Source organism: Diadema antillarum, unplaced genomic scaffold (genome assembly GCF_040938485.1).
Source record: "Diadema antillarum isolate AM-2024a unplaced genomic scaffold, OU_Dant_1.0 seq00001529_RagTag, whole genome shotgun sequence".
Lineage (NCBI taxonomy): Eukaryota > Metazoa > Echinodermata > Echinoidea > Diadematoida > Diadematidae > Diadema > Diadema antillarum.
The window spans coordinates 71,115-96,253 of NW_027272261.1; positions in this window are offsets into that span (position 1 = coordinate 71,115).

Below are 25,139 nucleotides of genomic sequence, written 5' to 3' on the forward strand. Positions count from 1 at the left end.
GAAAATATAAGATATAGACATAATAGAATAGGAAGTTATTGTATGTCTATATAGTCGTAACGTACACACGAGCAAATGTGTTATCTTGAATATCAAAACATCGAAATCAGTTGGTTGTCCCTTAACATGCTTAACTAATCCACCGTCCTGCCTCGCCAATGTTATTTTCGTACAGCTCTGTACAGCATAGTTCACGTCTACACAGGATTGATGTGAGAGCTAGCTGCGCCGAGCCCGCCCCTCACCTGCACAATTAGCCAAGTGCATGCCAACTGGCCTCGGGTTCGCTCCGGTGTACCGCTTCCCCGGTGATCGAGGCAGCTGGATTGATATAGTATCAAATTGTTGGGTTAATTTAATAACGACCCAAAGACATCCCAAGGTCTTTTGATGTCAAGCACCGCCATTCAATCACACGCCGCGTCGTACTGTGACTATACACGTTGGCTTTTCGCTCCGCCGTCTCGCTTCCTCTGCAACGCACGGCACAATGTCCAGTTTACCAACCAGTGGTTCGCATCAAAACAGGCAAGGCCAATTTAATCAGATGGACATTGGAGGGATAATGATCTCGTCAATGGCAATAATCTGTTTTAGATATTAAAAAGAAATAGAGGAGTGTGATAATCTAAATTTCATATACACAGGTACGTGGAGTAGCCTATGACGTTACAGTCAGGGACCAGTCTCTTTAAATAAAGGATGGCAAACAGAATGATATACATGAAAGTCAGATTCAGATAACGACTTGGAAAAAGTAAATTGATAGAAATAAACCGGCAGCTACTCAATAACACTTACCGTCCGAATATCAAGGTATCACAGAACAGCATGAAATGCCAGAGGAAAAAGGCCAAGGTAAGTGTATACACGGAGTATAATTTGTTACATGTAATTCAAGCATAATTCCGGTAATGGCGTCAGTCCGCATTGGATACGTTGCATAAAATCTTTCCGACGTTCATGCCACCGGCGCCCCTTTTATACTGGCATCTTTCATTAATGTTATCGAATCAATTATCATCTGTCCAGACCGCAGAGCACATAAGTTCGTAGCGAAAATTGAGAGAAGAGTAAAGTGTGCATTAACGCTCGGAAGTGAAAGGCAGTGACAGACCTGGTTTAGAAACAAACACACAAGTCCTCTGCACTTTACATAAAAACAGATACTGTGCTATATGTAGACTTCAATTTACTTCCGACATGACGCACTTGTGAGCACACGCTTGCCTGGCCTTGGGTAGTCATGCTCACTGATTTCTTTCATCCAATTTTTCTCTTCTTCCCCCCTTTCTCCTCTTGTGCAAGCGATTACTATCTATAAGCTAGGTAGGGAGGTAATCTAGCTATCTACTAACATATCGGTGTATAGAAAGTCTATCTAATCTATAAAGTCGTCTACCTTCCATCTCTGAATCTATCTCTCCCGCCTTGTGTAACCACATCAGGCCACCCCTCCCTCCCCTCCCCTCCCCCCGTTCCCCCCCCCCACCCCCCCCCCAAAAAAAAAAGAATAGGGGATGGGGGAAAAGAAAGAAGAAAAATGAAACGCTAAATGTTTGCATGTGTCTTCACATCTACTAAAGCGATTCAAGACAACGTTTTTAAAGACTAACACTAAATATAGGTTACACTTATACCGACGAGCTATACTGTGGTACAGATGAGCATTTTGCTTAAAACTGTAAAAAGTTTTGAAGATCATAACTATTTATCAGTACGCCGACATTGTTTTTCCTATCAGTTCTTGTTTCAAGTGTGTATCTTGGTGAAGTCCGCTGGCTTATTTTATATGGCGGAGCTGAACGCCATCTTGGTCTTTGTCTGTTACAGTGTTGACATCTCGCGAATCCCACAACGTCACTTGAATTGTTTTTTTTTAATTATATATGAAAAAATGACTATGGATAAAATGATTTTGAAAATGGCGCTGAAATCACACCAACAACTTATTTCGATATCAGACAACAACCTTAAAGGGATGGTATATAGTATTGGTTGAGGTGAATATTCAGCCTTTAACTTTTTGCGAGATATTGAAAAATCACTTGATGAAATGTTATAGAGCATACAACTCTAAAAGGAATTCAAAGTTAATTTGATGAAAATCGGTTTTGAAATGGATGAGATATATAAAAAATAAGTAAAACAAAGCGATCCTAATAAAAGATGGGTCCCACCTTTTATTAGGATCGCTTTGTTTTGGATATCTGATATTAATAATAGAGAGACTCTTATAAAGCGCTCATTCTACCTAAAAAGATACTGAAATGATATCTCAGCCATTTTAAAATCAATTTTCATGAAATAAGCGTTGAAGTTTCTCATTACCTTAAAAAAAGATTATCATCAAGAAACGTTGGAAACCTGAAGCCCCCATCTCAATTGAAACTGTACCATCCCTTTAACGTAAACCAAAAGGCTAGTATTAAAGTAAAGCTTTACTTTCTCTTTACTAACTCTCATAGTTTATCTTAGAGTTACTCCTGCGATTGCTTGTAGGTGAAGAGTCCAAGAGATTCAAAAATGATTTTTTTTTTTTTTTTGGAGGGGGGGGGGGGGAATCACATGTGAGTATTTCTCAACAAGCTCAGGCCGACACGAAGGAAGACACGCTTTACACATCATTTCCATGGTGATAAAAAGCTTCGTCACTACTGACATTTTCACTCAAACCTCTCTGTATCTATTCCGTCTCCTCCCTCCCTCTGATCTCTTAAAAAGAAAAGATGTGTGTTTGTGCATCCTCACAACCTGCCATCTTATATTAAATCCTGGCTACTTTGGCTACTTTTCCATTAGCCCTGCTCTACGTACGTGTTATACACAAATAGTCCACACATTATATACACAGGCATGGCACCAGATTCCTCTATGCGTAGTAACATCAACGGCTGTAAAAAAAGAAAGAAAAAAAGGAAATCAACAGACTGAACGAAAAACAACTTCGTAGATACATCAAATGCATATTATTTTTCCTTTCCGCTCTTATAACAGCCTTGACGGAAACGCCCTGTAATCAGGAAAGCTTCTGCTCTTCGGGTCACTTCACTGTCGCAGATGGAATAAATGTCATCCTTGTAGTTTTGAGTCGCTTTTACCGTACCGCTTGACAAGGGGAGAGCAATAGTAATAACACAATATTATTATTGTTATGATGAGACGTCATGGGATAATGACCAGGAATACAGCACAAGGCGTGGTGACGGTGAGCTGCAATTCCGCACAGAATTGACAAATGCATACGAATCAAGTGACGAGATCCTGTATAATAATCATACATGATGCAACGAATGCTTGCCACATACATTGACAAAACAATCCGGAACACGCCAAACTTGAAACTTGAACCTCAAGAGTTAAAGGTATTGTTAACCATTGGGAGCAGTAATATGAAAAAAAAATGTTCGAGTTATCACATTTGATGCATAAAATTATCTGTAGGTCAGGTAGATCACAAAACATCCTACCACATAAAAATTTTCGCAATCAAGCCTAAAGTACAAGGAATTATCACTATTTTTCTCAAATAACCATAACTGGAGACGGTTTAGCCTAGGAAGCAATTTTATTATAACTATTGTTTACACTTTGTATATTTAACAATATTTAACATTGATTATACTGATTAACATTGTTATACAATGGTTGTTTCTATCCCTAACTCACATTTAAGAACTCTTTTGAAGCACTAAATCTGGGTTTTGTTTCATCTGCAAATGGTAAATAATGCCTTTAATTTGAGCACTACTGCTGAGCTCACCACTCCCATGTGTAGCTCCATAATACGCCATTGTTGTAACTAGCTACCTCTCGTGTTCCAGTTGAACACGTTTTGTTGCGCCCCATGGGTTGTTGTTGCTTTCAATCTCAAAGCTTCTCATTTTTCACTTCAGTTTTCTTTTCTTGAATGTTCTACATGGTTTCACCATTAATATTTCGGCCTTTTCACATTTCACTTAAATTCCATAATATTATATAAGCGCTGTGATTGATGCACTAGTATAAGTTTCTAAATTTCCGGTATGCGTCGGCTGAAAGAAAATATAACGTCGAACAAAACCAGAAGAGGAAAGGAAATTGTTGTTGTTGTTGTTGTTGTTTTAAAGAACGAAAAGGGAATTGTCCAAGGCAGAACTGGCAGAAGACGAACGGAGTATATTGTAACTATATCTTTGTTGCGGCTTGTAGGCATTCATATGAACAGTCAAGCCTCCTTGCAAATCAGAATTTGGAGAAAATCGAATCAGTCAAGATCAATCTCCCCCTGTATAATGAATAAAATATTGTGAACTTCATCAAATGGTCTCTGGCCACAGATTGCTTCTGTGGCCAGAGGCATTGAGTGCGGGTTTGACATGATTTGTTAAGCTGTAATAAATAACCGCATAAACCTCAATTTCTTCTCAAAAGTAGGAAACATTGCTGCGAAAATACTGCATCTCGGACGTCAATAATGGAACACTTATTTCAGCCATCAAAGAACTGGGTTTCAAACATATTGATAAAACAAGAGTCGAATGACTGATGAGCGTTTTAGGCGTTAACGACCTTTGCAAGAGCATAATAGGCTATTGCCATAACGTCAAATTGCCTCCATGCACGGCTACAGTCATAACTGAGTTGAACGGGACATGGCATTTTCTTGAGAGGGTAAGCGGTAAATATTGAACGTCCAAACTGGATCATTTTGATACGTGATTGGGAATAAACACTAATTGCGTGATTTTCCAGTCTAAGTGAACATCGCGTGAACACTTTATATCATATTATGTTGTTAGTATTGTTGTCTTTCTTTTCATTAAACCTGTTCAGCCCAATATTTTGGTAAGCATATGCGGAAATACATTCGATTCGAATCACTCATAACTATTTTGACTGTCCGTCAACTTATGTTCAGATTTCTGATGTGCTTACTTAACAATTCTCTATCGAAATAGAGTATGCACTCAGATATCCAGGTGAATTTCACCGTTATTCAAAAGGAAGAGGTAAAAGAGGTATTCTTACATAAATAGGACATATCGATTATCATCTCATCACATTTTAATCACGTGTTAAGGCGCTACTTTGATAAGTATATCAATGTTCTTCATATTTCAGAGAAAAATAATTCCTTACTGAAGCGCAAGAAGCCATTCAAAACTTCACTAGTGCTTGCGATTTCCATACAGCAAAGACACGATTGTCCGTTTACGCTGCCACCTCCTCGTAATATCCTTGTTCTGTTGCATTTTCACCACCCCACCCCCCCCCCCCCCGAAATGATGGAGTAATGCTGGAGAAATTCGGAACGCCCCGAAGAAATCAGGACAAAAACAACGCAGAGTGAGATAATTATACTGTGATGTAAGTTCGTATCAGGCGAACTTGGGAGGAGAAATCAGATACATGAATAATGCTTCACAAGTACTCAAATTCCTCGCGTAAATCGTTTTCACCCCCAAAGAGAAGAGAGTTAATTTGCCTCCTTCACGAGTTTTATCTGATCTTAAACCCGAATTCGAGTATACTTGTATTCTTCCTTCCTGTTTTGAAATGTTTACGTATGGTTCGTATCCAAATAAAACACAGAGATAGGAAGAAGGAAAGGGACAAAAAGACTTTAAAAAGCAGATTCTCAGGCGCCAAACTTTGTCCCTTTTCTTTTCCGCGCTGCAGTTCCTAGTTGTCATTAATATTCCCGACTTTGTGCTGTCACACTTGTGACCTTGTAGTTGAAAGCTTTCGTTTGCGTGATAGAAGAACAACATTGTATCATTCGTGCCTATATGCAGCCTCCTCCCCCTTTCTCTCCCCTTCTCTCATCTCTCTCCCTATCACTCTCGTTTCCAATCTTTCTGACATTATTTAATTACTTTAACATCTACACTGTAATTTATCTATGGAGAATCATTCATCTTCGAGGCCGTTCATGTTGTATTTGACTCGTCATTACGTTAGCCTCATAGAATAGCGAATATCAAAAGCAAAAAAAATAAATAAAAATAACATTCCTTTTCTGAAAAAAAAAATGTTGGTCTTTGGAAATCGTAAATATCCTAACTTAGCTACATCTCATCCAATTTCGTAGTCTGAGAATGTTTTAGAATGCGAATCTTTCTAAAATGACCAAGTATGTTGACTGCCTGAATGTACTCCTCTGCATGACTCTCCTCCTTTCACCATGGTCACGGTATGATAACTTGTTTTGTGCATTTAGTATTTACAAGAGAAATGATTACAAATACCACCCATCACCGAACAAGTTTTACTTATAACATATCAGTGGTGATCATTATAATCACTATCAAAATGGAACCAATCGTTACAAACGTCTATGAACTTCAGTATAGGAATTTCCTCCTTAGTTTGTTCACAATGTACATACAAAACTATATCTAACACAACTCAATGATAAGCTTTATGATAACAATCGTATTACATAAGACAGGAATGCACACACGTATAGTGGCGGTGCACACAAGATTAGATACAGGATAATTTGTCTCAGACTGTTGTCAAATCGATCAGATAAGAATCTGTGGCATCTATGACAAATATGTATTGGACACTTTATGTTTTAATATTCTCAATTTTAAATCCTTTGGAATAATCTCAAACATCTTGTTTCAGTGTTATATCTCTATCTGCCATTGTGTGTGACCTTTTAGTTAAAGATGGTAATATTGTCCTGCCCTCCCTTTTCAGTTTGTTTAATCACCTTCCAATGGAGCGTGCTCAAACTTAGGCCGGAGTTGACTCCTCTTCACCTTCTTCGGGCCCTACTCCAGACCGACCAATCACGGGCTCTTTTGCCTGGGTAAGCAGCGATTTCTTCTTTCTGTCCAAAGTGCAGCGTCGTACCCGCTCCCCGAAGTAAATATTGAGACAATTGCTGACAAGAGTCCGTGTCAGATATTTGACTATTTGCCATTTCCGCTTCTTGCTAATCCCCAAGCACAACCTCACAGTCCTCCCCTGCGTTATGTTAGAAATCTTTTAAGTGCAGCGTATAGATGCGATAAGTCGAACATCAAGGGGAAATTGGTCCTCCACAGAGCTTTAAGCGGGGCTAATGCCCATAAGAAGTTTCCGAGCAGAATACTACTTTTATTTCTTTTAATGTTTGCAGCCATTCAGCGTTCCCTCTTCAGGTGATGTATCACACGACAATACACAACGTGTTACCATAGACCTTGGAGCTATACTTTGCACATGCAGTTAAATGTCAATTATGTCATTTTATTTATCGATTCCACTGACTTGATTGCATCGTAGAGATGGAAAAGAGTAATCCTTTGAAGCGTAGCGCCAAACATTCAGCAATAAAGTGTTGTTCCATATTTATGATGTATGAGAGAGTGTGTCTTCGTCGATTTCTTTTTTCCGTGGGATCTCTGTAAAAGACTATTAACAGATTACCTCATTAAAAAAAAGAATAAGGAAAGGGAGAGAGATTTCAAATCATTATTTTGAGACATGAAAAGGACCTGATATCCAGCAGGCAATATTGCAGGAAACAAGTTTCTCGTACCTGTCGACTTATGAACATAATGTTTACTCAAATGTGACAGTTCCTCCCAGGGTATCAGTTGGCGAAAGGGACAAAATCATTCGTGTCAGTCCTAAGTCCCGCTTTTATGCCACTTGATGAGTTATTTCTGAGGGAAATACTATGTAAATCTGATAAGATGTGTACATAATAGCGCATGTATCTGACATTCACAATACTAACGCAGCATCAGATGAATATAGACAGAAAATAATATACATATAAAGACAGACACATTTTTCAATTTTGCCGCATTCTACTTTCTCTCACTCACTCTCTTCCCGTGTCATATTTTCTTCCTTTTTTCCCCATCCCCCCTAGTCCACTCCTGCAATTCTTTTTTTACCCTCTCTTGCCGAACCCGCCTCGTTCCTACCTGTTTGCGCTCGACGGCGCCGGAGATTTGCCCAGCTCGTGTTGTGATCCTCTCCATTTCGCCTCAATTACAGAAAAGATTCCCTTGGTGCTTGAACAAAAAAAAAAAAAAAAAGGCATGCTGATATTCCTCTCTCCCCTTAACCCCCCCTCCTCCTCAATCTTTCCCCATTCTCCATGCCCCTTCCCTCCCTCCTCTCCATCTCATACTCCCTTTATCTCTCCCCTGCCATCCTCTTAACTACTCTTGTCCATTCACTGATTGTACTCGTGTGCACGACGTCTTTGTTTTGTTTTCCCGTAGTCCTCTTATTATGGAGAGGGGTACGTCATTACCCCACTCTGGAATCAGAATACTTGCTCCCTAACTGCACAGTCTCTTCAGTAGGAGTAAAAGAATATCAGTAAATCTTCCGTAAACACGAATCCTGACCAGAGAGAGAAGCAAGACGGAAAAAAGTGGAAAGACAATGAAGTTCATGAATACTGTGAATTTTCGAAATTCACATGACCAATGTTAAGTCATGGAATTTTAAAAAAATGCAACAAAAAGGAAAGAAAAAGCATTCAAAATAGACAGAAAAATTATTTATATGACGATTAAGCTTTGTATCTTATACAAAATGATATCATCTTGCTATGATATGGCAACCACCGTTAAAGGGCAATATTCCGTAATTATAGGAGTAGGAGCCAACATGACATCAATAAAAGTAATGTGCTTCTTTATGTTAATCTTTGATTTAGGTATCATCTATCGCCATAGATGTGCGGAAGTCATAACGGTCTTTCAAATTTATTTTGTCACGGTACCGGGCTCAGCCGGAGGCTGTTTTTCAGCCAGTCCGTAAATTCAGAATGTTTCCACTATGATTGTCATTACAATGTGGAAAATGCTCCAGAATTGAGAGTATAAGGGAATAAAACGTATCGAATTGTATTTTTACATGAAACCTGTCCTGCCGTTGTGAGCTGGTGAACCTAATTATGGAAAGGTGCATACTGGCATTGTTATAATTATCCTTTTAAGCTGAGTTTGCTCTTAATGAAATCACGCGAGGAAAGAAAGATTTTGAGGGGTAGAGCTTAACGGGTAAAGAAAAATTTGAAAAATATTATAAAACACTTAATGCACAATTCAAGCATAAATCATACTTCATGAATTTGTGATGCGAGGACCCAGTCATATCAGCAGAAGTCATCATGGACACGAGACTAGAATAAGATAGCTCGGGGTTAATAGCTCATTTGCACATGGGTACAAATAACCTTTCTTTTTTCTCAGTTGTTTAGGCACTCCACTCTTTTTCAAAGCGACAAAATGCACAAGCTTGCCCGACGTAACAACTTATGGAACTCATCAGTCACGTTCAAACAAAGGATGAACTTACCTAGACCAGGTGACTAGAATCGTCCATCAATTTACACTTGGGAAAGTATCCATTTCATTATTTTGCATTGAATGTATTAACAATCTTTTTTTTTCTTCTATTGATATCGACAACTTTTGCTGCCAAGTGGATGGGCTGGCAGCCACCATTCAAAAGGATTACTTGAATATTTATTACATCACAGATGCTTGGACTTACCTCAGTGAATTTAAAGAACAACATGCCATGTTGATACAAATGACCTTTTTCTGCTCATGCGCAAAGTAGAACCCCGTACTGGCTTAGTGGATGTCAGGAAGTCTCTAAGTTCCAATTGAATACATTTGTCACATTGTTATGCGTCATAATGTGCCTTGCAATGGTATTTTTTGCTTATCCTGAAGAATTCTGTCTGGTCACGACTGGCCCTTAGATATTCGTTGTTTTCTCTCTCCCTCGAGTCCCAGCATTTATTTATGCCATACCTGCGCGTTTGTCGTTATATCAGGCCTGCTAAATCTAATTATAGTATTTCAGAGAACGTCCAATATCAAGAGTGCGCATTCATTTCACACATGCATAATTCTTTGGCAAGTCTGTCAATACATTATTTTTTTTTTCGACAAGACACTGGATTCACACAAAACAAACGAATTGTGCCAGGGTTGATAGTACTTTAAGGTCACGAGGAAAACCACCCGGAATAGTGTCATTCGGCCTTCGCGAGCACGGAGGCGCGGTGAATTGAATTCTCCTTTTACTAAAAAGGTCTCATGACTCCACAGAGATAATCAAATAAGTCAATTTTACAGTTTTGCTCTCCTTGTTTAATTTCTTCTTAATGTGCTATAGAAATATTGTCAGTAGCGAATTTTTGTAATTCACATGCCTTGCATTGAATTGCATCGACGATTAGATTACTGCCACATGACGTCAGACTTTTCCTTTTCAATCCGTATACCGCTGGACTTTACTTCTTTCAACTGCGCATTTGCCATTGCAATGGATGTGCCAGAGTCATTTGTATGCAGCTGATCAATTACTCGCTTTACACGACAAACAAACAGGATTCTCTACACCTTATATCAGTCAAATGTATCACTATTTCACATCTTCTCAAAAAATTGAGTAAACATACACTATAGTCATTAGATTTTACATCAGTCCGTTGATACTGCATGAGTCTCAACAGAGACCGTATTGGTTACTTGACAGTAAATATATAATATATTAATATACCTTGATGATACAACATCTTAAGAGTATGTCTATGCATGTAGCTATGTAAATATATAACATGATATCCAGATCACGTGTTTGCGCGTATGTGTGTCTGTGTCTGTGTCCGTCTGTCTGTCTGTGTCTCTGTCCTTGTCTGTCTACGAGTCTGGGTACACAAACGTATATACAAACAAACACTTTAAGATTAGATAACATGACATTTCCCCCTATGCACGATAAGTTATCAAAGCGGAATAACATAGGTGACGCTGATGCATTTCCCATGTGAGCCTGGGAGTGGTAAACCAATGCTCCTAATGACTGCGCAGCAAGCCGTATGAAAAGTAAGGCGGCTTATGGCGTCATCTCCAGAATTGACAAGATTACCATGTACGCGATGAATGTTGTCAGCCGGCGGCTGAGCCGATTTCCACTTAGACGAGTCCCAGAATCCCTGCGCACTCTCGCCCGGATTTCCCGTCAAAGGTTTAAACCACGCCGCCTCCATGCTATAGTTCATCAGAAGCAGTGATTTACATCAATTACCTGTAACCATTTTTGCGTGTTTTTTTTAATTATTGCTATTATTATCTCTCTTTTTTTTAAAGGTTCAGTTATCTGGTGAGGTGCACAGCAGTCAGTTATCTGTAATGATTGTTAATCCATACGGAGGTAATGATTATATCATTATACATTTTCACATTTCTGGTGATGTACTAGTGCATGTCGTCTTTCATTACAGCTCTCATGCTTCAAGGTTAAGGAAACCTGGGTGCATGAGCCCATGTAAAAGCAGAGATCATTTGCATGTTCCTAACATTAGCATGCAGGGTTTCATTTAAAAATGGGCTTTTATTGTCAAAATAGTCCGTAGGAGTGCATCGCGTTTGGTGCGAGTATATGACAGGTGTTAACCTGTGTGTATGTGTGTGTGTGTGTGTGTGTGTGTGTGTGCGTGTGTGTGTGGGTGTGTATGTGTGTGTGAGTGTGGGTGTGTGTGGGTAGGTATTTGGGGTGTCTGGATTTCGTGTCATGCTGCAGGCTTTCGAGTCATAATGTCCCTTCATTGTTTATTTCGAGCGATTAAGCAGAAGTTTTTGAGCTTGATCAGGTTGATTAAGATGAAATCTGTACTGTAATAAGACGTATCTAATTATGAATTGTTCGATACATGTTCGTAGTTTTTTGTATAGTCTGTTGTTTGTTTGCTTGTTTGTATGGATCTACACGAAATCATCAATTGTTTGTATTCGTGCCATTGTGAAAACGATTGTGATATTGAACGAAATTTCAATTTAAAAAAAAAGAATTATTAACAAAAAGTGGATGTGCGTGTCCTTAATTGCGCGTGTGTGTTTATATTCAGGCTAGCGGAAAGTATTGGTATGACATGTGAGAGTGAGGAAGTCTCTTGCTCGTTGTATTTTTCACTTCCCCTTAGAACTGTTACAAAAAAAATACTGTGCATAGATAAGAAGAGAATAAGGTGCCGGACTTGCATGAAACTGAGGTGATTAGTTGCAGGCAAAGTATTTTTGTCAGTAATTTTCCTTCAGTATTGCCTTGGAAAATAACAAGTGAAGTGCACCTTATTTTCTTCGCTAAGGAATTTCGAACATTTTGACCGCGGTGTCTGATTGACATTTAGGTACAGGATTATTCAGGGATTTTATAGACCACAGTCAGTTGAGAGTTTATTACAGTTAATATCAAACTCATTACAAAACAACGACTGAACTTGAGTGTAAGTAACTGTAAACATGAATGAACAAATGTGAAAAATGTGAATACGTTTAGCATATATTGTTTTAGGTGACCAAAATAATGATAGGTCAGAAACCAAATCATTTTTATTGGCCTGCTTTTTATTTTATATGATAATAGTCGCTATCTTCTTAAACACATGATGTCCTGCCATGTGAGAATATAACAAAATGCTTCATCCTCTCCTTACTCTTTATCGTTTTGCTGACGGGTATTTGAATAATCAATGCTTATGATATCACACAATACTGGCGTTTATCATAATTTCGTCATTCCCAGTTGAATTCCAGGTCATTTACTGATCCGAGTACACATTTGACAGTCAAGCCGAAGAAACCGCCCTTGCTAGGTATCTATCAGGGATTGGAAGGAAAGATTGTTGAATCGTGTTCAAACATAATCGATGATATCTCAAATTGATTTCTGTTAAGAAATTATAACAAGAAAGCCCATAATCTAATAAAATTATTCTTCTGTAGATAAAAATTGTACAGAATATATTTGCTTTGTAAGCACTGACTTTTTCTTTGCTTTTCTCCATTCAGATCAAAGTATTTGCAAGACTCAAGTTCCAATGGATACCTCCCATAGGAAATCACGGAAATGTCATAAAATAAAAAAGTTTATCCCGCTGCAGCGGGTAGGTATTATTTTCCACGAGAACACTAGAGCGCAAACCAACGGAACTCTCTTGTGGTTAAGAGGGTTCAATCCGGGTATCTGTATCTGTCAAAGACCCTTTCACGCGGAAGGGAGGTAGAGAATAAGGGTGGATAGTTCAAAACAGTCTGCCGTAAACATCCTCATTAGTTTGCCGCAGGAATGAGTGGTCCTTGGTCAGCTAACTACCTGCTACCGAAGGAGCCCTGGAGCCATTTCCCTTTTTTTTTCTTAAATTTGTTATATCTCTAGAAATGTCGCGGAAAAAAAGGAAAACTTCCAATATTTGGCAAGGAAATATCATCTTTCAAGGGATATATTTGTCTGATTTTTTTTTTAATCCAATGCTTATAATTATGGTCAGTGCGACAGCGTTTCAATAGGAGATGCAAATCCCACGCAAAGAGGAGGCTGTTATTGCATCAAAAGAAAAAAAAAACAGACATGGGGTATACGCTTCGAATTACTTCTTTTTTAATCGTTATTCCTTTCGTTTGTCCTGATGAATCATCTTTTGTAACCTTTTCATTTTCTTTTTCAGATTTAAGTATTTCCTTATCTTCTCTATTGGAAGTGTACGATTTACTGTCCGAGTTTCTCGAGAACTATAATCAAGGATTTTTAGCTTTTTTTTTTAAATTGATCACTGCTGACAGTGACCACATGAAAAATTTGAAGACACATTCGAAAACATGGGGGCATGGAGTTCTGTTGATTCTCACAATCGTATAGGTCAGAAGGCGAGTTTTGCATATGTGTCTCCACAACTCTGCGAAAGGTCGAAGTAATCAGTGAAGTGGAATGGAGGAGAAACATATCCAGTGTCAATATAAGAGGGAATACATTCCGTTCGTGTGCTGCTTCGTACTCACAATGTGATACTGAAGTGCTCCAGTGACTTGAAACGCTATTGCTTCCCGACCCGGACAAGAGAAGTATGTGCATGGAGCATTCTTTCAAGTGTAACAAAGAACATGTTTTTATTTGCTTGTTGGTATGAGCGCATAGTAAGTAACTTTACAGCAGGTTTAAGTTACTGGTTTCTTTCCATAACGTTCCTTAAACTCCTACCCCCCCCCCCCCACCACCACTCTTCAAGAGTTAACATGATCATGATGATAGGTGCGGAGCAAACATTCGTTGGACAGATTGTCACGTGACAAGTCTCCAGATGTTACCCGAGAGTGCAAATTACTCCTTTCCTGGCGGCGCTTACGGAGATTCGCACTCTCCCGAAAGACATTACCCCATTCATGAATTCAGCGGAGCTACATTTCGTACCTCGTCCACGCAACTACGTTTCATCTCGTGTTCGTCAACCCTCGAAACGGGACCGACTGGTGCATACTTTTGTTGTAATAATCGTATCCTATAACGTTGTTCCTCAACAGACTGCTTTTCCGGTTTCTTGGTGGAGTCGTGCCGTGAAAGTTCAGAAGAAGTGATGTCCACGCGGAGAAGGTGTTGCGACAGGAACGTGGCTATAATTAGACCGCGCCCCGGACAGTAAGGTGGTGACAAATATCCTGCAACATTAATGCCATCTAGCCATCCGGCCATTTCGGCAGAGACAAATAAAAGCACGGATAGATATGACAGAGAAGAATGGAAAATGAGTATCCTCTCGTTTTTGTTTCTGTTGTTTTTTTAAACCAGAATCATGATCTTGTCTACAGGTTGTTACGACAGACCTCAATCCTTGGATCTTGCTCTTGCTGCAGTTTATCTGTACTGACTTAAAACAATTGAAACATATTCCTCCTCACCATAGAAGATATTGTTACTATGCCCTTGTCACTAGGATGTTCATCGTTGCGTATGACACGTAGACTCCCCCCCCCCAAAAAAAAAAAAAAAAATATCGAAAGAAAGAAAGAAAGCGCTTTGCATCCTCCCCCAAATCTCCGAGAATTGATAGTCCGAACGAATAACCGAAAACACCTCTTTGAAGGGCAGGAAAACAATGATTCTGCATATCAATATATAAATTTGTTCTGTTAATTTCAAAACTGACCTGTCTTAATCTTTGTTCTTATCATTCTGCAAATAAGTAGTGGCAGTTGCTCATTCGTCCTCTCATCGGACATTATTTGTCTTTCAATTTCATCCCACTAACTGACTCTTAAGGATGCATTGCTCAGTGGTTTGCTTTAATAGTGAGACTGGTCACCACTTATCCAAAAAACAAACAAACAAACAAACAAACAAACAAAATACAAAAAACAAAAACAAAACCCCTGCAATCTGCAGGTATCTAGTGGATACGAAATAATCCAAATATTGACACAGTACTGAGGTATTTGTCAGTTATCGTGACTTCCTTTATTTGAAGAGAATTAATCGATCATATTTTCAATGTCCTCATCAAAGAGAAAACAGAAGTGTAACTGAATCAGCCAGTCTCTTCCATTAAAAGTATTTGTATAGTTCCACTGACCTGGCCAAACTAATAATCTGATATTTGATTAACTAAATTGATTTAAGAAGAGAACTAAAAGATACAGGAATAAAGAATTACCACTGTCAGACTGTGATATCATTATTAAGGATGCTATCTGTTTCTCATTCTCTGTGTTCTCAACTGTTCAATGTTGGAACTTTCCTTTTCTTTTACTGTCAACTCATCTCTCTCTCTCTCTCTCTCTCTCTCTCTCTCTCATATATGTATATATATATATATATATATATATATATATATATATATATATAGATTATATGTATAATATGTTCACAAAAATTTAGGTCTAATAACACGTAGATACCCCATGTTCTTTAGACTTTCAAAGAGTAACATTGCCGGCAAGACTGCAGCAGTATTAAGGTCTTATCCGGTCTGCTGCAAAAGCAAACATCCTCCTTCGAATATCATCAATATGTCACTCCTCACAGAAATCATGCCAAATTGACCTTTATGTTGTCATGTTATGCTCATCAAAACTGAAGTGAGCATCATGTCTACGATCTTATACTCGTCAAGATCTTCAAAGGGCAAATGTTTGCAATAAAAATAGAAGAATATAATATATAGATGCGTGCTTTCTTTTTTTTTTTCTTCTATTGCAGCCGTCGTCGTTGCATTTTGGGTCAGCATTTGATTTGTCAAAACGTCAGATTTTGGTAGCATCTATACAAGCCTCTGAAACTTTTTATGCCACATTTTCCAATGCAAATATGTTTCTGTTTATATGTATTTGTTTTGTAATCTTCAAACTGTTTTACTGTTACAAAAGTAAAATGAAGTCGAAGTGGGCTTGATCGTGAGATCCTATACAACAGAATCTTCGTCAATGGAAAAAATAGTCATTTTGCCTCTGACGAAGATTCTGCTAGGATCAAAAAGCTCAGGCCTCTCTTGACTTCAATTCATTTCACCTCCTCGCCCATTGTAATTGGATAAGCAGCTGTTTCGTTTCTTGTTTTTGCTACTGTTATAAAAGTAGTTATGAAAGTTCAAGTCTAGTCAGAGAATCCTCGACTGCCTTCAACAAATGTTCCCCATTGCATTTGTTTAATTATCTTTATCTTAATGATCACATGGTAAAATCAACAAAAGGATATACAAGGAATTATGAATGCAAATATGTGAATGAATTCGGGGACTGCCAAAGTTCAGTCGCATTGATGACATGAAGCTGTTCTTCCTCGGTGTCCCTAAGAGTCAAAAGTTAAACAAAGTGGGTCACCCAGTGCTCATGTCTATCGTATGTTCTCGCCTGCTTTCATCATGCAATAATCATGGACATCCTATCTCATCAGGGGATTACGATTAAGACCCACTTCCCCGAATTTCTGGTACCTCAACCTCTTCTCCAGGCCCCTCGCACGTACACTGTTCGGAACAGAATCATTTACGTCTCAAGAGGAGGATTCTGCGGAAGGCGTTCGGGTCGCTCAGTCAGTAGCTGCCTTGCATTCAGCAATTACTTATCGTGAAATTTAATGAAACGAATAAGACAATAGACTCTGAGATAATACGACTGTCAAAACTATTGCCACGTTTGTAGTTCGCAGTCATGGAAACTTAAGCGTTACGTCGTTTGGTTGAGTTTTCTCTCTTGTGTTCAAACACTTCCTAGACCTAATCTTAACGATGCATCTAATTTTCCAGAAACTTCTTCAAAACAGACAATATTTCAATGATGTGTTTTCGGAGATTAGCTCTTGAAAATTGTCAATTATGACCGGTAAGCCTCGTGTCCGGGAAATTTGATGATGGTCAGGAAATATAGCTGTAGGCCCTGCTATAACTGGATGCAGCGGTGATAGGTTGCATACATTACCTAGGCCATTGTAATCAGAAATGGGAGATGCATTACCTAATTGTACGTCAATGGCAAGGGATTTGTATCACCAGTGGTTGATTACACACCATTCCATTGCAAATATTTATCAACAGTGCTACTTAATCTTTCCCGTATGTCAAAATGGTTATTGTATTGTACTTGAAAACGAATACAAAAAAAAAATAAAAAAAAATCTAGTGACAATGGTCGGATGTGATTTATAGTGATATCTAACATGCATGTCTAATGGGGAAAGGCCTATTACAAAAATACAACCCGAGGATCAATCCAAGGCTATCCCCCATTAAAAAAAAAAAGTTTCTATCACGTGACACGTCGGTTTCTATAAATGAGTACAGGTTAAAGGGGAAATGTCACATAGAACAACAGGTTGCATAATTTACGGACATGCTCAGTGTTTATCTCTATGCCTAAAATCGTCCATCCCAGAACTTGCTTGTTTTTTCCCCTTGTATTTGAACAATTTTTTTCGTCATTCCCAATCAAGGAGAGTAATGAATTACATTTCTTTTCTTTTCTTTGACACATTTTGTGTAGCCTTTAACAGCATAGCATTTTGCGATCATTTTTCATGTTTACAAGGATTATCACATTCGATTGCTTTGTGGGTCTCCTCAATGGGAAGTGAAATTGAGGGTTTACTCAAATAAACGAAAACAAATGACAATGTGTCATTAATACTCATCATGCTAACAAAGGGTTACAGTCTTTAAGCACGCACATTACACACTGCCGAGCCATTAGACATTTTAAGAATTGCCATACTAAAAAGAGAAAAGAAGCACGGGTTGATTAGTACTGAAGTTTGTTTATTTGTTTGCTGATTAGATTGTTTTGACCTGTCGAAGAGGAATAGGTGAAACACTAGACCAGGGGCCCGTTTCATAAAACTTGTCATCAGTGACAACTGCCACATTTCTATGACAAATTTGCTCTCAGCCAATCAGATGCAAGGATTTCAGTAGCTTGTTACATCTATGACAACTTGTCACTGATGACAAGTTTTATGAAACGGGCCCCAGAACTTGTTTGCATGCTTCACTTTTTTTAAACAAAGTAAGCACATACAGTAATTAACATTTAGAACACAGAGACTTGCAAATTACATCCTTTAGCACACAGATAATAATACATATATTATTATATGAAAAATATTGTCATCTCTATTGGGACAGAAAAGCTGACATTTTTTCTTAAACCTATGGTGCATACGTGAACAATTGGGTAACCTATATTGTTCATCGACCTAACTCTTTCCATGAATACATAAAAGAAGCAGCAGCAACAACAACGACGACGACAACCAAAACACAGGTTATCTAGACAGGAAAATATTAATCTTATTATAAAGAGTAAATCGAATATCAATAGTGTATCATAAGGGAGTAGCAATAGTATTCTAAGGTCATATATTTTTGCATACGATGTTAAAAAAAAATCATTGTCCACATTTTCGCGACACCTTTCCATTTAACTTTGCAGCGCAGAGGGAAAAGAGAGAATTGCTTGTGAATGTCACCGCTTTCCCTGCAATACGTGGAATATTATCATCACATCCGCGTCTCGAGAACTCTTTCTGAATACTGAAGGACAACCTTTTGTCCCTTTTATTTTAGGAGGATGTATCCTAGTTTATCAAAATATCACTCTATTTCTTGCTGGAAGGGAGAATTTAAAGGGGAAATACTTAGCAGTGCTAATACTAGCTATCGCTAGTCCTACTAATATCATTTTAAATTCTATCAAAGCCAATTTTGTAAGATACTTTATTTTTCAAGAGGGTATAATCCACCAAACCCTGGTATGTAAAAAAAAAAAAGAAATACCAACAACAACCAAATCTGGGGCTTTAAATTTGTAGGAGCGTTTTCTCTTTAATAGTCTGCGAACACCTGCCGGAGCGACATGGCCAAGTATGAAGTATATTAATGTTTGAATGACCCTGGGCTGCCAAAGCCTTTACGTTTAGTTCATTTGGTGGCATGAAAAGCGCAGACATTGAGCTTCCTTGGAGATATCCCTTCATCACGACCAAATGAGTTCGAGAGAATGAGACCAGCCAAGTCGACTTCAGAGAACGCGCTGATCCCGAAATGAAAATGATTACACTATGCTTTGATGTGGGCGCCGCCTGGACATCTACCACGGATGAAGGACTGATAATATACCCACCTCCGTCCGACCTGAAATTCTCGATTTCCGGTTATTCTCTCCTCCGACAATCGCAAAACGAATGATCCGTCTTAGCTTTAGTTGTATAATTTAAAAAAAAAAAAAAAAAAAAAAAAAAAAAAAACATCTTCCCATTACAGCTTTCGTGGAAAGAGAGGAAAAAAGTGCGGAATTTCCAAAATAAGAACAACAAACATCGTCGGCATCAACAACTCTTAGGCCTGAAGAAGCCACTTTCCTGACCACATACCTCTTTTAACTTGCTAGATGCAGATAAGTCAAACAGAGATTGACTGAGAAAAACTTCACTGAAAATGAGAAACGACATAATGCTTTATCATGATGAAGTACCCATCTTATTTCATGGCAAGATCTCAATTCTTGCAGGCAGAATAAACAAAAGCAACAACGCAATATTCGTGACAGCTCATAACATGGATATGTTTATTCCATATGAATAATTCTAACATGTCTATAAACCCATACGGCACTATATTTCCAACGGTATGGGTCGTCCATTTTCAGAGTAACATCACTATTATATCGAGATGAGAAATTCATAGCTTTAAATTCAAAATTCAGTCATTGATTATTCCACAATGCATGAAAACAGCACGTTGATATTTAGTGCTACTCCTTACTTCTTTTTTATATCACACGCTTCAAGAGAATACTTAATTTTGTCAAGCACACAAACATAAATCCGTTCTGAAATTTCTTCATTTCAGGTATACTTTCTATTAATTATATGATTGATTTATAAAGTGTATTTAACTATTGATTTAAGTTCTGTATCCCCATTATATTGTAAGATTTCCAATTAAGATTTGATTTTCTCACTCATTGGTAAATCAATTTATCTCCCTCTTTTTAATAAAATAATGATGAGCACTTGAGAACATATTCTTAAAGAAACAGCGCAGTACAAACTTTATTGTTATTATCATCATCAATATCATTACTACAATCATTGCTATTATTTAACATTATTTAACATTATTATTATTATTATTATTATTATTATTATTATTATTATTATTATTATTATCGCTATCATCATCATCATCATTATCATCATCATCATCATCATTACTACGATTCATCTCGACCTTTTTGCGTTAGGCATGCCAAAGGCTTGTCTGGCAGGTAGATAGGGATGCCCCTTAATGTCAATAGCATTATTTTCTGTCTTTTTAATACCGGTAATCAACCATCATCACCGTGTCGTCAATTACTTGATGCAATTCCACCCCCGCATCCCTTCTCCCTCCCCCATCATGCCCATAGTCATGAATACGCTCTGCATGATGCTTGTAATATAGTGCATGGGTATATTCATAATGTTTAGGTGCGAGTCCCACGTGTAATGAGTATAATGCCTAACGCCTCCATATAGGTATACATTATTATCATACTTTGTTTGCAATGCCCATGCACACCTCCGCTGCAAAAGAAATGATTAGCCGCGTACATCAATGCCCAATATTTATTTAGGATGAGTTCATTTTTCAGGTATTAATGTTCACAACTAACGATGACTTCATTTTTTTCAGGTATTTGACCTCAGAATTTGGTAGTTATAGTATCTTTTGCTGGACATGCTTTATTATGCTTGTTTGTTTGTTTGTCTCTCCGTCTCTTGTCCTATTTTGTTCTCCTTTGTCTTTTTTCGTCTTTTCTATTTAACTCACTCACCTCCTCGTAATCACGAAATATATTTCTCAGTTGACTGCTTTATTTGGATGGCAGTCTAAAGAACTACACCAACTACATTAGCTTTTCCATCCAAGAATCCGTTAACTGTTTGACTGCAATATCAGTCTTCCTCACGTCACTTCTGAATCAATCACCACTCCATCTCTTTCTTTGCCTTTCCAGAATCAATGCATCGATTGCCCGAGATATAATCATATCTAGCCACTTAGTCAACATTATTTCATACACCAACCTCCGCCCTTTCTCAATATTCTGTCTACCACACACACTCCCACCATCGCGTGCTTCGTACATTGACTTTGTACAGGCACATCCAAGATGGCGACGTTGTCTTCTACTTTCAGTCTGTTCTTTGAGAGATAGACCTCTGTTAGTACCATTGTGGTTCGTCCAAGAGAATTTATTAAGTTTCTCCTGTATTCCTTAACTCACATATCCTATAGAAAGAAAACGACACCAATGACATAAAAGAAGTATACTAGCCTTAGATGGCCATAATATGTTTATGTATAATAATTATACTGATAGATTCTCATACAGTTATCAGCAAACAACCTATCCCATTGGGAGATATTATTTACGAATGTCAGACTGTTTCCCCTTAACCTTGGATCGGAATCTGTTGATATATCAGAGGATGTATGTTTGTCATATTATATCGATATACAGCTGTACGTGCCTTCTTTACACTGACTTTCTCGTCGTCGTCACTTTCACTCTCACACTCGGAGTAAACCCATCAAATCGCATCATTCCCTCCAGGGGAGTCGGGACCTCAATCGTCTTACACCTATCCTATCTTGCCACTTACCTGACTACAGGGCAGTATAATGAGGCTCTACGATACAATGTTCGCATCATTATCTGCCTGCTTCTGAAAGATCAATAGAGTTCACACCCAATCATTTTAAAAGGAAAGAAGAAGAAGAAAAAAGAAAAGAAAGACAAACGTAGAGATGGAAGGGTTTACAGAACGCAGAAGATGATGGAATAGTTAACAACCGCAATTAACCTCCAACAGACCGAACCTCTCTCTGCTCGGCTGCGGAATGTACGAAATAAGGATCGTGCAGTGCAATGCAATCCACTTTGAAGAGCGTACAAGTGTTCGTTTAGTGCGGCTCGCGAGTTTTATTCACTCCCTTCCACAAACGTATTGCACGAGTGTCGTGTTTGCGGTTGTTGTTATAAGGGGAAGCGGTAAGGGCTTTCGGCTTCCTGCCGATGTATTTCATTGCGGTTAAATTATTGAGGCACCGGCAAGCTTTAATGACAGTGACACAGCAGAGTACTCAGTGTGTGTGGTGAATGCATTTCGTCTTGGGCCCACTAAACTTTTTTTTTTCAGAATCGCAATCTAATTCCAGTGAAAGCAAATAGCTATCTCATGTCTGTGTTCTTGTTTGTTTGTTTTTCTTTTCTTTCTCTCCATTTCTGACTCCTCAACCTTTCTACTTGTTATGACGTCAGACTGAAAAATGACATCAGATTCCACATCGACATGTTTGTACCAAAAAACAAGGGCAACGGATAAGTGGTTTCTGATACCAATCGGAGTGGAAAGGAACGCTCTTGCCACTCTGCTACAGTATTTGGCATTGGGTGTGAATGGAATGGGTAAGATATGAAAATAACAATGAACGCTATGACATGTCTAGCCTCTCTCTCTCTCTCTCTCTCTCTCTCTCTCTCTCTCTTCAATACCAGATACTGGAGAAGCACGTAAATCAGAAGTCAACAGTCAGTTGATCTTAATTAAGATATGCTGGACAATATTATGTGAGTCCACTTATGGAAGAACATAAACAGAATGAAAGATAGATGGATGGAAAGAGAGAGAGGGGGGGGGGGAGAGGAGAGGAAAGGGAGGGAGGGAGAGGGAGAGAGAGAGACAGGGAGAATGGACAGTGAGTTTAATATAGTGATAATGATAATCATAATTGGCAAATCGTTCCTTCCATGCGAGTGCTGCCCCCTTCTATGAAACCAATTGGCCTTGTGCGACAGAAACGCTAAACCATATTGGTCAAAGCCTAGGGACATTTGCATGCAGTTGTTTAGCAAACGGAAACTAATGGAGTTGTTTTTGAGGTTTGACGGCGACAAAGAGAAAAAAAAAAAACGGCGGCAGTGTCTCAATATCGATTCGATTGCTACCTGATGTGCAGGGCGAATAGAAGGAATCGGCAGGCATCTCGTTTTGTTTTGGCAGATAGCGAGATGACCAGAGAGCGATACCAGAGACGAACAGAACGAGAGAAGAAGATAAAGCAAACAGGTTAATGAGGTAGAGAACACAAGATAAGAAAGCGATAGATAAATGGAGAGAGAGGGGTGGGGGTGGGAAGAGAATTTGACGTAGTTACGTCTGACTGACCAGGCATATCCTAATGGAATTGGGTCAAACAGGGTGTTGTATTTTGTTCGACACAGGATATTTTTACCGCTTCACTGGTTCTCTCATACGATGACATATTTGACGTTGCAATTACTCTGCCATCTACCTTGACCTGCCAGTATCATTGTGAGAGCATGGTGGTCAGTATGCGAAAATCATGTTGACGTAATTTTTTTAAAGGTAGAAGCTCGTCGTTTGGACTCAAACAGAATGAGATGCACATGGTACCCCTACATGCATTTGTATTTCGGCTATGAATTTTCCTAGAAAATCAGATGAATTAAAACACTGTTCCTTTTTTATTTCCTAGGACGGATAAAAGAAATCATTGCCGTTAGAAAAACAGGTGAAAGAAACAAATCAACTTCATTGACAGCCACCTTATGAGTATGAAAACAAATCATTTTGAAAGTTGTTCTCATCATGCTGTATACAGATAAGGTTTAGTATGTGCCCCCCCCCCATTTGACCAAAAGAAGTAAGTCGTAACGTAAGTCATTAGCAATGGCAAAGGTTTTTCTTTTTGTATATTTCCTTCTCACAAGATAGCATTCAAACAATACTTTCCTACAAAACATAACGGAAAATGACAATTAAGGTAAGATTTATTAAAAAGATTTCACTTTCTTTGAAAAATTACAATTTCGGTCTTTAACCTTTAGCCCCTCCATTCAACCTATTTTAAAGATGAATTTCCGTCATTAGATATCATCGATGTGATATTTTTTCCTCTTTCAGTTACGCCGAAATAAAAATGTCCTTTGAAATGAAATATTTTCTTTTACCTACATCGCTAAGCATAGATAAGTGCTATATCCAACCAAATTTAATAGTTATCAATGGACATTGGTCGCTAATGTTAAGGTTTGTATGCAATATTCACAGCTTTTAGCCCAAACATTTGGCCGGTCAACCTATCATGCCATGTTGACAAAGGCTTTTGTGTTGCCTATCCTTTTTACCACTCATAAATCATATTAAGACTCGATATCCCTGTTAAATGTATAAAGTTCGGCCAAAGGAATGACCTTTGACCTATCACAAATCATGTTAATTAATCAGTTTAAAAGCTGTTTAGATGAATGATTCACTTCGCTTCATTTTCATTCAAAATGGAGTTTAGGTCATCATGTTGCAAATTACTTCAAAATCGCCCCGCCCTGAAAAAAGCCATAGGTTCATATCTACTTTAGATGTGATCTGGTTGACTCACAGATTTTAGATCATGTGCATTGTGTTTCCAAGACATTGCCCTGGAAGCAACTGAAATCTTCGAATCGAGTACTCTGGAACCAATAGTAGATCACCTATGTATGAAATGATGGAAATAATTGAAACCTTCTGTCCTATGATGGTTTGATTAATTAACTAATTGCTATTTAAAGTAAGGATTTCATTTCTCTCAGAGAGACAACAGAAGAAAACTGCAAACAAGAAGCAACAACTCACTTTATATTAAAACAAAAACATGTTAAACGGGATTGATTTCCGGCTGTTCTTTGTTATTGCAAAGTGATTAGCACCCTTTCATGCATGCCATGAATTCCATTAAGAGCCTGATTATTCATCTACCGACTTATTACACTATTATCGTGTGGAGGTGTTCGAAATTATGCCATTAGGAG